The following is a 12278-nucleotide window of genomic DNA, read 5'->3' as shown; positions in this document are numbered from 1 at the left end:
TACCAAGCCTTTCGATATATATCTCACAAGTTCTAGCTTTAATGGCTTAGCCGCAACTTGGATAATCTTAAATACAAATAGAGTAGGAGGTTCCTTACCTTTATACAGAAAGAAAAACTCCAATTTGACCTTAAATTTCCATGAAATATCCCTCCAATGCTGCCACAACAACAAAAAAGTGAAACTAGCGATCAATTAGTGTGTTTCGGCACTAGAATCACTTTAGAAGGCTTGAAATCACCTAGGATTGATATTAAGAACATGAGGGAGTATTTACAGAATATAAACCCTTTAAAAAAACCTCCCACATGATCTGGAACGACACAAAAATGAGCAACAACAAGAAGAACAAGAGACTTACTAGCGCCACGGAAGTCCCGACACTTGATTTGTGTTGTTTGCCCTTTTTTTGGGTCTTCAATCTTGAGAGAACCTTGAGAGGATGTTCCTAGGGTTCTAAGGTCTGAATATAGTGAGAAGCAATGACTTAAAACGGGTTGGAGGCATCCTATATAGGTCTAAATATCTTAAACCGCCTTAGTGGGCCCCATAGAGAGGTGCTTGGCGCAGTCTCGCAAAAACGTGAATATCTCTCTACTCTGAGATCGTATAGATGAACGGTTTAATTCGTTGGAAACTAGACTCATAGATCTTTAATTTGGTTGGTATATCACCCCGTAATTCGTTGTAAATTATGATAAAATATTAGAAATATTTGACCTAATGTTTAAGTAAAATTATGAACCTAAGTTGCGACAACTTTTGTCGACTTTTATTTCATAACTCGTTTGACTTCAAGACTTATGATACGGATATTATATGATTAAAATACCTTAATAAATGACCTCTTGAGTGTATTAAGCACCGCTAGATTACCTGAAAATACGAGTTACAACATCCTTGATTCGTTTAACTTCTAATACTGGTTAATCACCCTTATACACTCTTGTATCACTTAAGACCAATAGGATTGACTTCTTATCATATCAAAGATAATTCCTTCTTGGATTTATATTAACTAATATATGGCATGAACTAACACATGTGGATATGGGTTGTAACACCCTCCCCCCCCCTTAAGAACATTCGTCATCAAATGTAAGGGTTTATGGGGAGTTTAAATCATTGTGGATTCCAATGGAAATTTCCGATCAATTTTCCCCTATAAAATGGTCACTAGCAAAACTTGCAAGTAATTAAGCCCAACATATGGATTCACAAGGCTACACAAAGCATTATGCGTATTTACATTATCTACATATCACCATTTTGTATTAAGGAGGAGTATTCTCAAATTATTGCTTACCTCATAGAGCTGTTTCACCTTCCAATGTATCCTTTCTTCCACCAGCATCCTTGTTATCTTCATTCTGGAATAAGTAAGGGTATTTAGACTTCATCTCCTCTTCTACTTCCCATGTCATTTCTTCCATATTTTTGTTCCTCCACAATACTTTGACGGAAGCTACATCTTTTGTTCTCAGCTTGTGGACTTGCCGATCTAATATCGCCACTGGCACTTCTTCATATGATAGGTCCTCTGTAACTTGTACATCTTTGATAGGGACGACTCGAGAAGGGTCTCCAATACATTTTCTCAACATAGATACATGGAATACCGGGTGGACAAATTCCAATTCGGATGGCAATTCTAACTCATAAGCAACCTGTCCAATCCATCGAAGAATTTTATACGGCCCGATATACCTTGGACTCAGCTTACCTTTCTTCCCAAAACGCATAATACCCTTCATTGGTGAGATCCTCAGGAAAACCCAATCACCAACCTCAAACTCTAGATCACGACGTCGGACATCAGAATAAGATTTTTGCCTGCTTTGTCCCATCCTCAATCGCTCCTGTATCACTTTCACCTTCTCAATAGCTTGGTGAATCAAATCTGGCCCATATAATTCTGTTTCACCGACTTCGAACCATCCAACTGGTGATCTACATCTCCTCCCGTATAGTGCCTCGTATGGGGCCATTTTAATACTGGAATGGTAGCTATTGTTATAGGCGAATTCTATGAGTGGAAGATGATCATCCCAATTCCCCTTAAAATCTAGAACACATGCTCGTAGCATATCTTCCAGTGTCTGAATGGTATGTTCAGCCTGTCCGTCAGTCTGCAGATGAAATGCAGTGCTGAGATTTACCTATGTGCCTAAACCCTTCTGGAAAGACCTCCAAAAGTTAGCCGTAAATTGAGCTCCTCGGTCTGATATAATAGATATGGGCACACCATGAAGCCTAACAATCTCCTTGATATACAACTTTGCATAATCTTCAGCCGTGTAAGTTGTCTTCACTGGCAGAAAATGGGCAGATTTTGTAAGTCGATCAATACCCAGATGGAGTCAAACTTATGATAAGAGCGAGGTAATCCAATAATGAAGTCCATATTAATCACCTCCCACTTCCAGGTCGGAATCTCTATATTTTGAAGCAATCCACCGGGTTTCTGATGTTCTATCTTTACTTGTTGACAATTGGGACACTGGGCTACAAATTCTGCAATAGACTTCTTCATATTATCCCACTAATACTGCTCCTTGACATCATGATACATCTTTGTCGAGCCGGGATGGATGGAATATCGGGATTGATGAATCTCATTCATAATCTTCTCTCGCAACCCTGCCACATTAGGCACACACAATCGGCTCTGGTATCTCAGTGCCCCGTCTTTTCCGATCCCAAAAGCCATACTTTTACACTGTTGAATGCTTTCTCTTAATCGTACTAAGATAGGATCTTCATATTGTCGTGCTTTTACCTCGGCTACCAAAGATGATTCTGATGTATTCTGTACAGTAACACCTCCGTCATCAGAGTCTAACAATCTGATTCTCATATTGGCTAGCTCATGAAGCTCTTTAATCAACCCTCATCTACCTGCCTCAATATGTACTAAGCTTCCCATTGATTTACGGCTGAGAGCGTCTGCCACAACATTGGCTTTACCGGGATGATACAATATCTCGACGTCGTAGTCTTTCAATAATTCAAGCCACCTACGCTGCCTCAAATTCAACTCTTTCTGCTTGAAGATGTATTGTAAACTCTTGTGATCTGTGTAGATGTCAACATGGACGCCGTATAAGTAGTGCCGCCATATCTTCAAAGCATATATTACTACAGCCAATTCCAAATCATGGGTTGGATAATTCTTTTCATGCTTCTTCAATTGTCTTGATTCATAAGCAATCACATTCCCACGCTGCATCAATACGCACCCCAAACCTATACCTGAGGCATCACAATATACCACATAACCTTCTGTTCCTTCAGGAAGAGTGAGCACTAGTGCAGATGTCAATCGATTCTTCAGCTCCTGAAAACTACGTTCACAAGTGTCAGACCACTGGAATTTGGTAGCTTTTTGTGTTAACTTAGTCAATGGTGATGATATAGAGGAAAATCCTTCTACAAACCGCCTATAATATCCTGCTAGCCCTAGGAAGCTGCGGACTTCTGATGGTGTTGTAGGTCTCGGCCAATTCTTTACTGCATCGATCTTCTGAGTGTCGACACTAATACCCTCATCAGATATCACATGGCCAAGGAATGCTACTGAGTTCAACCAGAATTCACATTTGGAGAGCTTAGCATATAACTTACGATCCTGAAGCGTCTGTAATACTATCCGCAAGTGGCCCGCATGTTCTGCCTCCGAACGAGAATACACTAGAATGTCATCAATGAATACAATCACGAACACATCAAGATAGGGCCTGAATATAGTATTCATGAGATCCATAAAAGCTGCTAGGGCATTTGTTAGCCCGAACGACATCACCAAGAACTCAAAGTGCCTATATCTTGTCCGGAAGGCCGTCTTTGGAATATCCTTCTCCCTAACCCTCACCTGATGATACCCTGAACGTAAATCAATCTTAGAGAAATACTTGGCACCCTGGAGTTGGTCGAACAGGTCATCAATTCTTGGAAGTGGATACTTGTTCTTTATAGTAGACTTATTCAACTGTCGATAGTCGATACACATCCGTAACGACCCGTCTTTCTTCCGCACGAATAGGACTGGTGCACCCCAAGCTGAAGTGTTAGGCCTAATAAAGCCCTTATCCAGTTAGTCCTTCAACTGCACCTTCAACTCTCGCAACTCTGCCGGGGCCATTCTGTATGGAGGAATAGAGATCGGTTGAGTATCAGGCAACACATCAATGCTAAACTCAATCTCCCTTTCAGGAGGAAGGCCTGAGAGTTCATCTGGGAAAACATCTGGGAATTCGTTGACCACAGGGATTGATTGTAAAGTAGGCGGTTTCGCCCCCGTATCCCTAACGCGAACGAGATGATAAATGTAACCTTTTGAGATCATTTTCCTTGCCTTAAGATAGGAAATAAACCTACCTTTTGGTGTAGCAATGTTCCCTTTCCATTCAATGACGGGTTCACCCGGAAATTGGAACCTAACCATCTTCGTACGACAGTCAACATTTGCATAGCATGAGGCCAACCAGTCCATTCCCATTATCACATCAAAATCAACCATTTCTAACTCAAATAAATTTGCCGAGGTTTGACGACTACAAATCATCACAGTGCAACCTCTATATACCCTTCTAGCAATCACAGAATCTCCTATCGGAGTAGATACCGCGAGGGGTTTACTTATCAATTCAGGTTCAATGCCAAACTTATTAGCCACAAAGGGTGTAACATATGATAATGTAGATCCCGGATCAATCAGTGCATATACATCATAAGAAAACACAGATATAATACCTGTAACAACATCTGGAGACGACTCGAGATCATGTCGACCTACTAGAGCATAGGTTCGATTTTGAGCACCACTCGAACTCGGCACTGCACCTCTACCCCTACCACGACCTGTCGACTACTAAAAACCCCGTACTGGAGGTCGAACTGATGAGGAAGAACCAGACACATATCTAGTCGGCTAAGCCATACTATCACCTCTTCTATTAGGACAATCCTGCATCATATGGCTAGGCTGCCCGCACGAATAGCATGCATCAGAACCTCGACGATACAGTCCAAAGTGGGCCTTGCCGCACTAATCACAATGTGGTGTTGGGGGTCTCATCTGACTAGTATCCCTGTGATTTTGCGAGCCAGATGCCCGCGAACTCTGACCTGGACCAGAATAGGATCGATCATATCGAGGCCTCTGAAACTGTGGAGGAGCACTAGCTACAGGTGGCGCCGAACTCCTCAAAAACTGTGGCCTGATGCGGCCTCTGAAGTCATCAGAATACCCTGCAAATATCGCCCTCTTATGCTGGCCTCTATCCTGCTCCCTAACTGCCCTCTGCTGGCTCTTACGATCCTCTAGGGTCTGGGCATAAGCTTGAATACGAGAAATATCCATGCCCTCCACCAAGGAGGCTGTCGTACACTCATTTATCAGATGTGGTCCCAACCCATTCACGAACATATGAACCCTATCACTCATCTCGGCCACCATATGGGGAGCATACCTTGCCAAAGAATCAAACTGCATACTGTACTCTCGCACACTCATATTACCTTGTCTAAGGTTCAAGAACTTATCAGCTCTAGCTCGTCGTATCTCAACTAGCAAGTAGTGACGAAGAAAGGCCTCAGAAAATTCTTTCCACACAGCTGGAGGAGGGTTCGGACCCCTGGATCTCTCCCAACTATCATACCATAGAACCGCTAAATCCCGTAGCCGATAAGAAGCCAACTCTACTGCCTCTATATCACTAACATGCATAACCCAAAGTGTACGATGAACCTGGTCAATAAAAGTCTGTGGGTCCTCCTTGGAGTCTGATCCGGTAAACACTGGAGGGTCTAAATTAATAAAATCACGAACTCTTGTACTAACTGGTTTCTCAGCAGCACCTGTATTCTGCCTCTGAGCCTGAGCAGCTACCAAGCTAGTCAATAACTGCAAAGAACTCCGCATATCCTGGTCTGGAGTGCCAGACGGAGGAACTGGAGGCGCTGGGTGCCTTCTAATATCCTCGGGAGGAGATGGAGTAGATGAGGTATGAGAGGGCATCTCACTTTGATCCTCACTTTGTCCTGCTCTGACTTGGGCACCTGACTGGTACCCTCTCCCGCTGCTGTATCAAGCCGTCTACTAATCGTTTGCTTCCTAGTCGAAGGCATCACTGGAAAAAAACAAGGTGAATATTAGAGACGAACACTTACGACTCAGCTCTACGCACGATCTAGATTCAGGAAGAAGGTGACAACCCTAGATGTCATGTAGCCTCCTGATTATAAATGTGGCGCGCTACACATCCATAATCAAGACTCTACTAGACACGGCTCATAGACAACCCCTAGGACAGACTTGCTCTGATACCAAGTTTGTCACGACCCAAACTGAAGGGCCATGACTAGCACCCGACCACACTTGCCGAGCACCAACGTACATTTCATCTAACCTTCATTATTATCTTTTAGGGCTGACGAGATCAATATAAATGGTAGACCTAGATCATGGACAACCAGCAATAAAATATGACGGCATGAACATACATAGCAGGGGATGACCAGACAATCAAGAAACTACATATAAGGTATGAGCTACCACGCTACTATGAAAGACTATACAACAAAAACTAGCCGACAAAGCATACCAAACTATACATGAGCCGACACCTATCTATGAGCCTCTAAAAGAACATAAGTGTTGCAACATAGCCGGAACAGGGCCCCGACATACCCATAATGTCTATAACAAAAATTGCATACCAAGACCAAGGCAAGTCCGGAGAAGGGATCTCGCCAATCACCGCTGAACTGGACAGTCTACTGTGGTGGGGAGCTGCACCTGCCTGTCTATCAGGACCTGCAGCACGACATGCAGCGTCCACAAATAAAAGGACGTCAGTACGAATAAAGTACTGAGTATGTAAGGCAAGGAACCATAAATACGATCAGTAATGTAAGCAAGGATAGAGAATATACAACCTGTAACATCTTAGTACCTCTGAGGGCTACTTACATGAAATGCATGATACATATGTATAAATACATAAACCTTTAAAGCATTTGCCTCTGTGGGCATCATCATCATCATATCGTACCCGACCATAATAGGCTCGGTAAAAAAAATGTACCCGGCCATCATAAGGCTCGGTAAAATCGTACCCGGCCACGTGGAGCTCGGTAAAACCCAACTGATCAGTGGTTGCACAATAGGTGCCGTACCCGGCCAACTATAGCATGGCTCGGTAGAGTAAAATAGATACATATATATAATGTATGCTCGACTCATGGAATCACATTCTAAACCTTTCGGAGTGACATAAGGCGGTATCCTCTGTACACGTTATTAGGACTAACTCTTCACTATGAACCTTATAAGAATCAGGAAGTACCAACAACATTGATAACATAAGAATAAGAGAAGCAACATTAACATCAATCGTTCCATAAGAGGGAAAACGATGTAAGTACTGCTAGCTTCTAAGAGTAGAGTATCTAGGAAGCTCGTTCATTACATTATGTACAATCGGAGTCGTGCAAAAGAAGGAAAGGGATAGCCTCACATACCTTGTATATACTGCCCCAATCTCAAGTTATGCAATTGTCAAAACTCCTTAGTCTACAATAAGAGAAACGATACTATCGTTATCATTTAAGCGTCATAACTATTATGTATCGACCACAACCTATTTTACGACGAAACGGACAGCACCTCCCCTATATATATGACCTCACACCATTCAAAACAGTCACCAAACATCCCAAACAACATCAATAATAAACATATTGAGCCTCCCAAAATAGTCCACACACAGCCTAATCACTCCATACATACGACGACCACCGTAGTCGTGTCAAACAACCTGGAAATGTTACGAATAACTATCAGCCCATAACCCTACATATATATGGTGTTTATCCACACCCTTACTCCTCCAAAACTCCACAAGATAGTAGTAAAATACTCAGCCCAACAACAACGCAAAACAGTCCACAAAACAATAACATTGCTACCAAGCCTTTCGATATATATCTCACAAGTTCTAGCTTCAATGTCTTAGCCGCAACTTGGATAATCTTAAATACATATATAGTAAGAGGTTCCTTACCTTTATACAGAAAGAACAACTCCAATTTTACCTTAAATTTCCATGAAATATCCCTCCAATGCTGCCACAACAACAAAAAAGCAAAACTAGCGATCAATTAGTGTTTTTCGGCACTAGAATCACTTTAGAAGGCTTGAAATCACCTAGGATTGATATTAAGAACATGAGGGAGTATTTACAGAGCATAAACCCTTTAAAACAACCTCCCACATGAGCTGGAACGACACAAAAATGAGCAACAACAAGAAGAACAAGAGACTTACTAGCGCCACGGAATTCCCGACACTTGATTTGTGTTGTTTGCCCTTTTTTTGGGTCTTGAATCCTGAGAGAACCTTGAGAGGATGTTCCTAGGGTTCTAAGGTCTGAAAATAGTGAGAAGAAATGACTTAAAACGGGTTGTAGGCATCCTATATAGGTCCAAATATCTTAAACCGCCTTAGTGGGCCCCATAGAGAGGTGCTTGGCGCAGTCTTGCAAAAACGTGAATATCTCTCTACTCCGAGATCGTATCGATGAACGGTTTAATTTGTTGGAAACTAGACTCATAGATATTTAATTTTGTTGGTAGATCACCCCGTAATTCGTTGTAAATTATGAGAAAAGATTAGAAATATTTGACCTAATGTTTAAGTAAAATTATGAACCTAAGTTGCGACAACTTTTGTCGACTTTTGTTTCATAACTCGTTTGACTTCAAGACTTATGATACTGATATTATATGATTAAAATAACTTAATAAATGACCTCTTGAGTGTATTAAGCACCTCTAGATTACCTGAAAATACGAGTTACAACATCCTTGATTCGTTTAACTTCTAATACTGGTTAATCACCCTTATACACTCTTGTATCACTTAAGACCAATAGGATTGACTTCTTATCATATCAAAGATAACTCCTTCTTGGATTTATGTTAACTAATATATGGCATGAACAAACACATGTGGATATGGGTTGTAACAGCTAGGTTGCACTAAATGGCTCCATTTTTTATTAGTGACTCAATTTCATTCTTCAGTTTGAAGCAATCCTCAGTATCATGTCTCAGTACACCTGAATGGTAGACGGACCATTTAGTCACATCAAAGTATTTTCAAGGATGCTCAGGAATCCTCTTTTCCACCAAATATATCAAGCCAGCTCTCTTCAATCTTTCAAACAATTGATACAAAGGTTCAGCAGTCGGGGTGTAGTTTTTGGGACCTCTTTCTTCAAAATTTAGGTGAGGTCGGGGTGCATAGGTGGGTCAATTTTGATGAGTGGTGGTATAACCTGTAGCGTATGGTCGTGGTAGATTTAGACTTATATGGGCACGAGGTGGGTTATATTGAGGTTGGGGATTATAGTATGGTTGCATGTTTTATACTGGAGCATAAGTAGGTGGGTGTGGAGGATGGGTGTTCGGAGAGTAAGAGTTGTTTACATGGGGTGAATCGGACTGGTAATAGGAAGCGATTATTGATACCTCTTCTTTCTTCTTCCTTCCACTGCCTATCGAACCGAATTGAGTTGCTTTGCTAACTGCTTTCAATGCGGCCATAGATTGTATTTTGCCAAATTAATGTCTTCCTCTAAATAGTCTCCCATCTTAACAAGTTCGGAGTACTTCTGCCCCATCATGCCCATCATCTTTTCAAAGTAGATTCGTTCCTGAGCCCTAATGAAGTACTTGGTCAGCCCGTTGTCATCTAGTGGGGGTTGGGTCCTAGCAGCCTATGACCTCCAACGACGGGCAAATATTCCTAAAATGATTCTTATAGCTTTTTCTGTAAATTTACTAGGGAGAACCTATATGCATTAATTTCTGTGTTGAACCGGAAACGGTTCAAGAAATATTCTGCCATATCCTGCCACTCTCTCCAGCTTCTAGGATCCTGGCGGGTGTACCAAGTGAGTGCCTCTCCTATCAAACTTCTCATAAATTGCTTCATCCTTAACTTCTAATTTCTTCCTACTCTAACTAGATTATCACTGTAGGCTCTCAAGTGTGCATGAGGATCACCTGTCCCATCAAAGATGTCACATTTTTTAGGCTTGTACCTTAGTGGCATGTCCACATCAGGGTGTGTACATAGATCCTCGTAATATAGACTTGCATTCTCTTGAGCAACCTAAAGGTTCTTCATTTGTTTCCTCAGTGCCAGCAGTTGTTCGGATACTGACTCTCCCTCTTTATACATAGCGCCCTTCTCTATTATGGCAGACCGATCAACTTTATAAGGTAACCTGACTGTGACGGGGGCTGTGAAGGTGGGTTCTGAAATGGAATATATGGGCGGAACATATCGCTCGTGTGTAATGGTATGTGTTGTAGGTATGTGTTATTTTGATTGTTGGTGAAGGTGACATCATCACGAGGAGGGTTATGAACTATATTGGTAGCGACTGGTGGCTTTTGCAGTGTCTAGACATAATTTGGTACCTAAGGAGTATGTATAGGAGAATATGGTGGGTTTTCAGGGGTTACAGGGGTATAATATGGGTAGTAGTGACGAAAGTTGGGATATTGTTTGCTTGGCGGGTAGTTAAAGGAAAATGATCGGGGATCGAATCTAGTGAAGAAATGCGGGGTGGTTGTGGGAGCGTCGTTACAGCTAGATGCGCCAATTCCTGAATGTTTTGTATTTCCTCTCTCAATGATTACATCTTGTGTTCCATTCTAGCAACATGTTCGTCGTTCCGAGTATCGTCCTTTTCTCCCAATTTCCAGGGCTATCGGCTATTACCAAAGCATGTTTGGTCATCTTATCTATGGCAAACATCTTCACGTTAAATCTTAAGTTGTATGGTGGTTCCACCATTTTTTGGGTCATCACAAACCAACCGCTTCTTCTTTAGGGAATAATGTAAGAAAAAAAAAGGAGAAGTCAGTTCTAGTATTTGCACCAATATGAGTACATAGAAAAGTTAGTTCAAGTATTCAAATAAGAGTGTTTCCTCATGTGCGAGGGACCTCTCTTTGCTGGATGTGGGCCTAAGTCATGAATATTTGGCAAACAAATAGATTCGACACGTTTAGATCCAAAACGAACTTTTTGTTTTCAATTATAATATTTGGATCGTAATATGCGGGAGCAAGAATTACAACATTGTTTTTCCACATCCATAAGATAACATTGCCTCAACAGACTTGCCCTTAGGAAAATGAAAGGGTTCAGTATAAAGGATAGAAGGCAGGAAAAGGGTGAAATCAATCATCCACTAGTAGCCATCCCTAGAACCATCTCCCATATTTTCTTCCTCTTCCAGTTCTTTTTCTGGGTCTTCTTCAAATTCTTCTTCTTCTTCATCATCATTGAACTCAGTCTCTTCTTCTAGATCTTCTTCTTTAGGTTCTGTCTCAGACTCAATTTGTATACATTCGACCACTCAGTCATCATCCTTTAGAGGTGGTAGCATATAATCAACAGATCCTAGGAACACTTGGGGATGCATGGAGGTAGTCACAAGGTAATGAGGCAAGATCCTATAATAGATTTATAAGGCTATTGCTCCATCTTTTAACCAGGCTATTCCTTCCCTACTTGGTCGAGCCAGCTCATCCTCTTCATTGAACCAAACATTGTATTCTAGAGTGTACCAGGAACTCTTACTCATTGACATCATAATTAAATTATCCCACTCCTTCTACGGTCTCTTTATCCTTTGTATTGGGATCTGCCCATTGTACTCGCCTTCATACATAGTTATCCTCGTCTAAAGGGGTACATCTTGGATCAGACCAAACCGCCTGAGAAATTATCGGGGTGCATACTCAATAAATAACAAGCCTAACCTTGGGCTAAAAGCAGTAAAGAGCTTGGAAATTTCCCAACATCCAAAGTCAATAACTAATAATAACAATATAGAATAATAATGTCAAAGAGTAGTAACTTAAGCAACATTAATTTAAAACTTTTCACAAACAACAAAAAAATGGGCATGCTTTTGAGGAATAAATATAAAGTCATGAATTCTTTCACAGAGTTTTCTAACCATGGTGTTTTTAAGTTAACAATATTTTTCTGTCCAAAATTCCAAATAAGGACATCTAGCCATCAAACATAGAAGAAGAATCACAACTCAGGACCTGCGTGGCGAGTAAACATGCTAGAATCAACAAATGCGCATTTAATTCATCAAGTATATCATATCTTAGCACATGTACAATGTCTGGCAGAACTTCCTCTGAACCCTAACACACAACATCATTACTCAGCACTATACGAG

This window comes from Nicotiana tabacum, chromosome 6, assembly GCF_000715075.1.
Source record: "Nicotiana tabacum cultivar K326 chromosome 6, ASM71507v2, whole genome shotgun sequence".
NCBI classification, from domain to species: domain Eukaryota; kingdom Viridiplantae; phylum Streptophyta; class Magnoliopsida; order Solanales; family Solanaceae; genus Nicotiana; species Nicotiana tabacum.
This window is presented reverse-complemented; position numbering follows the sequence as displayed.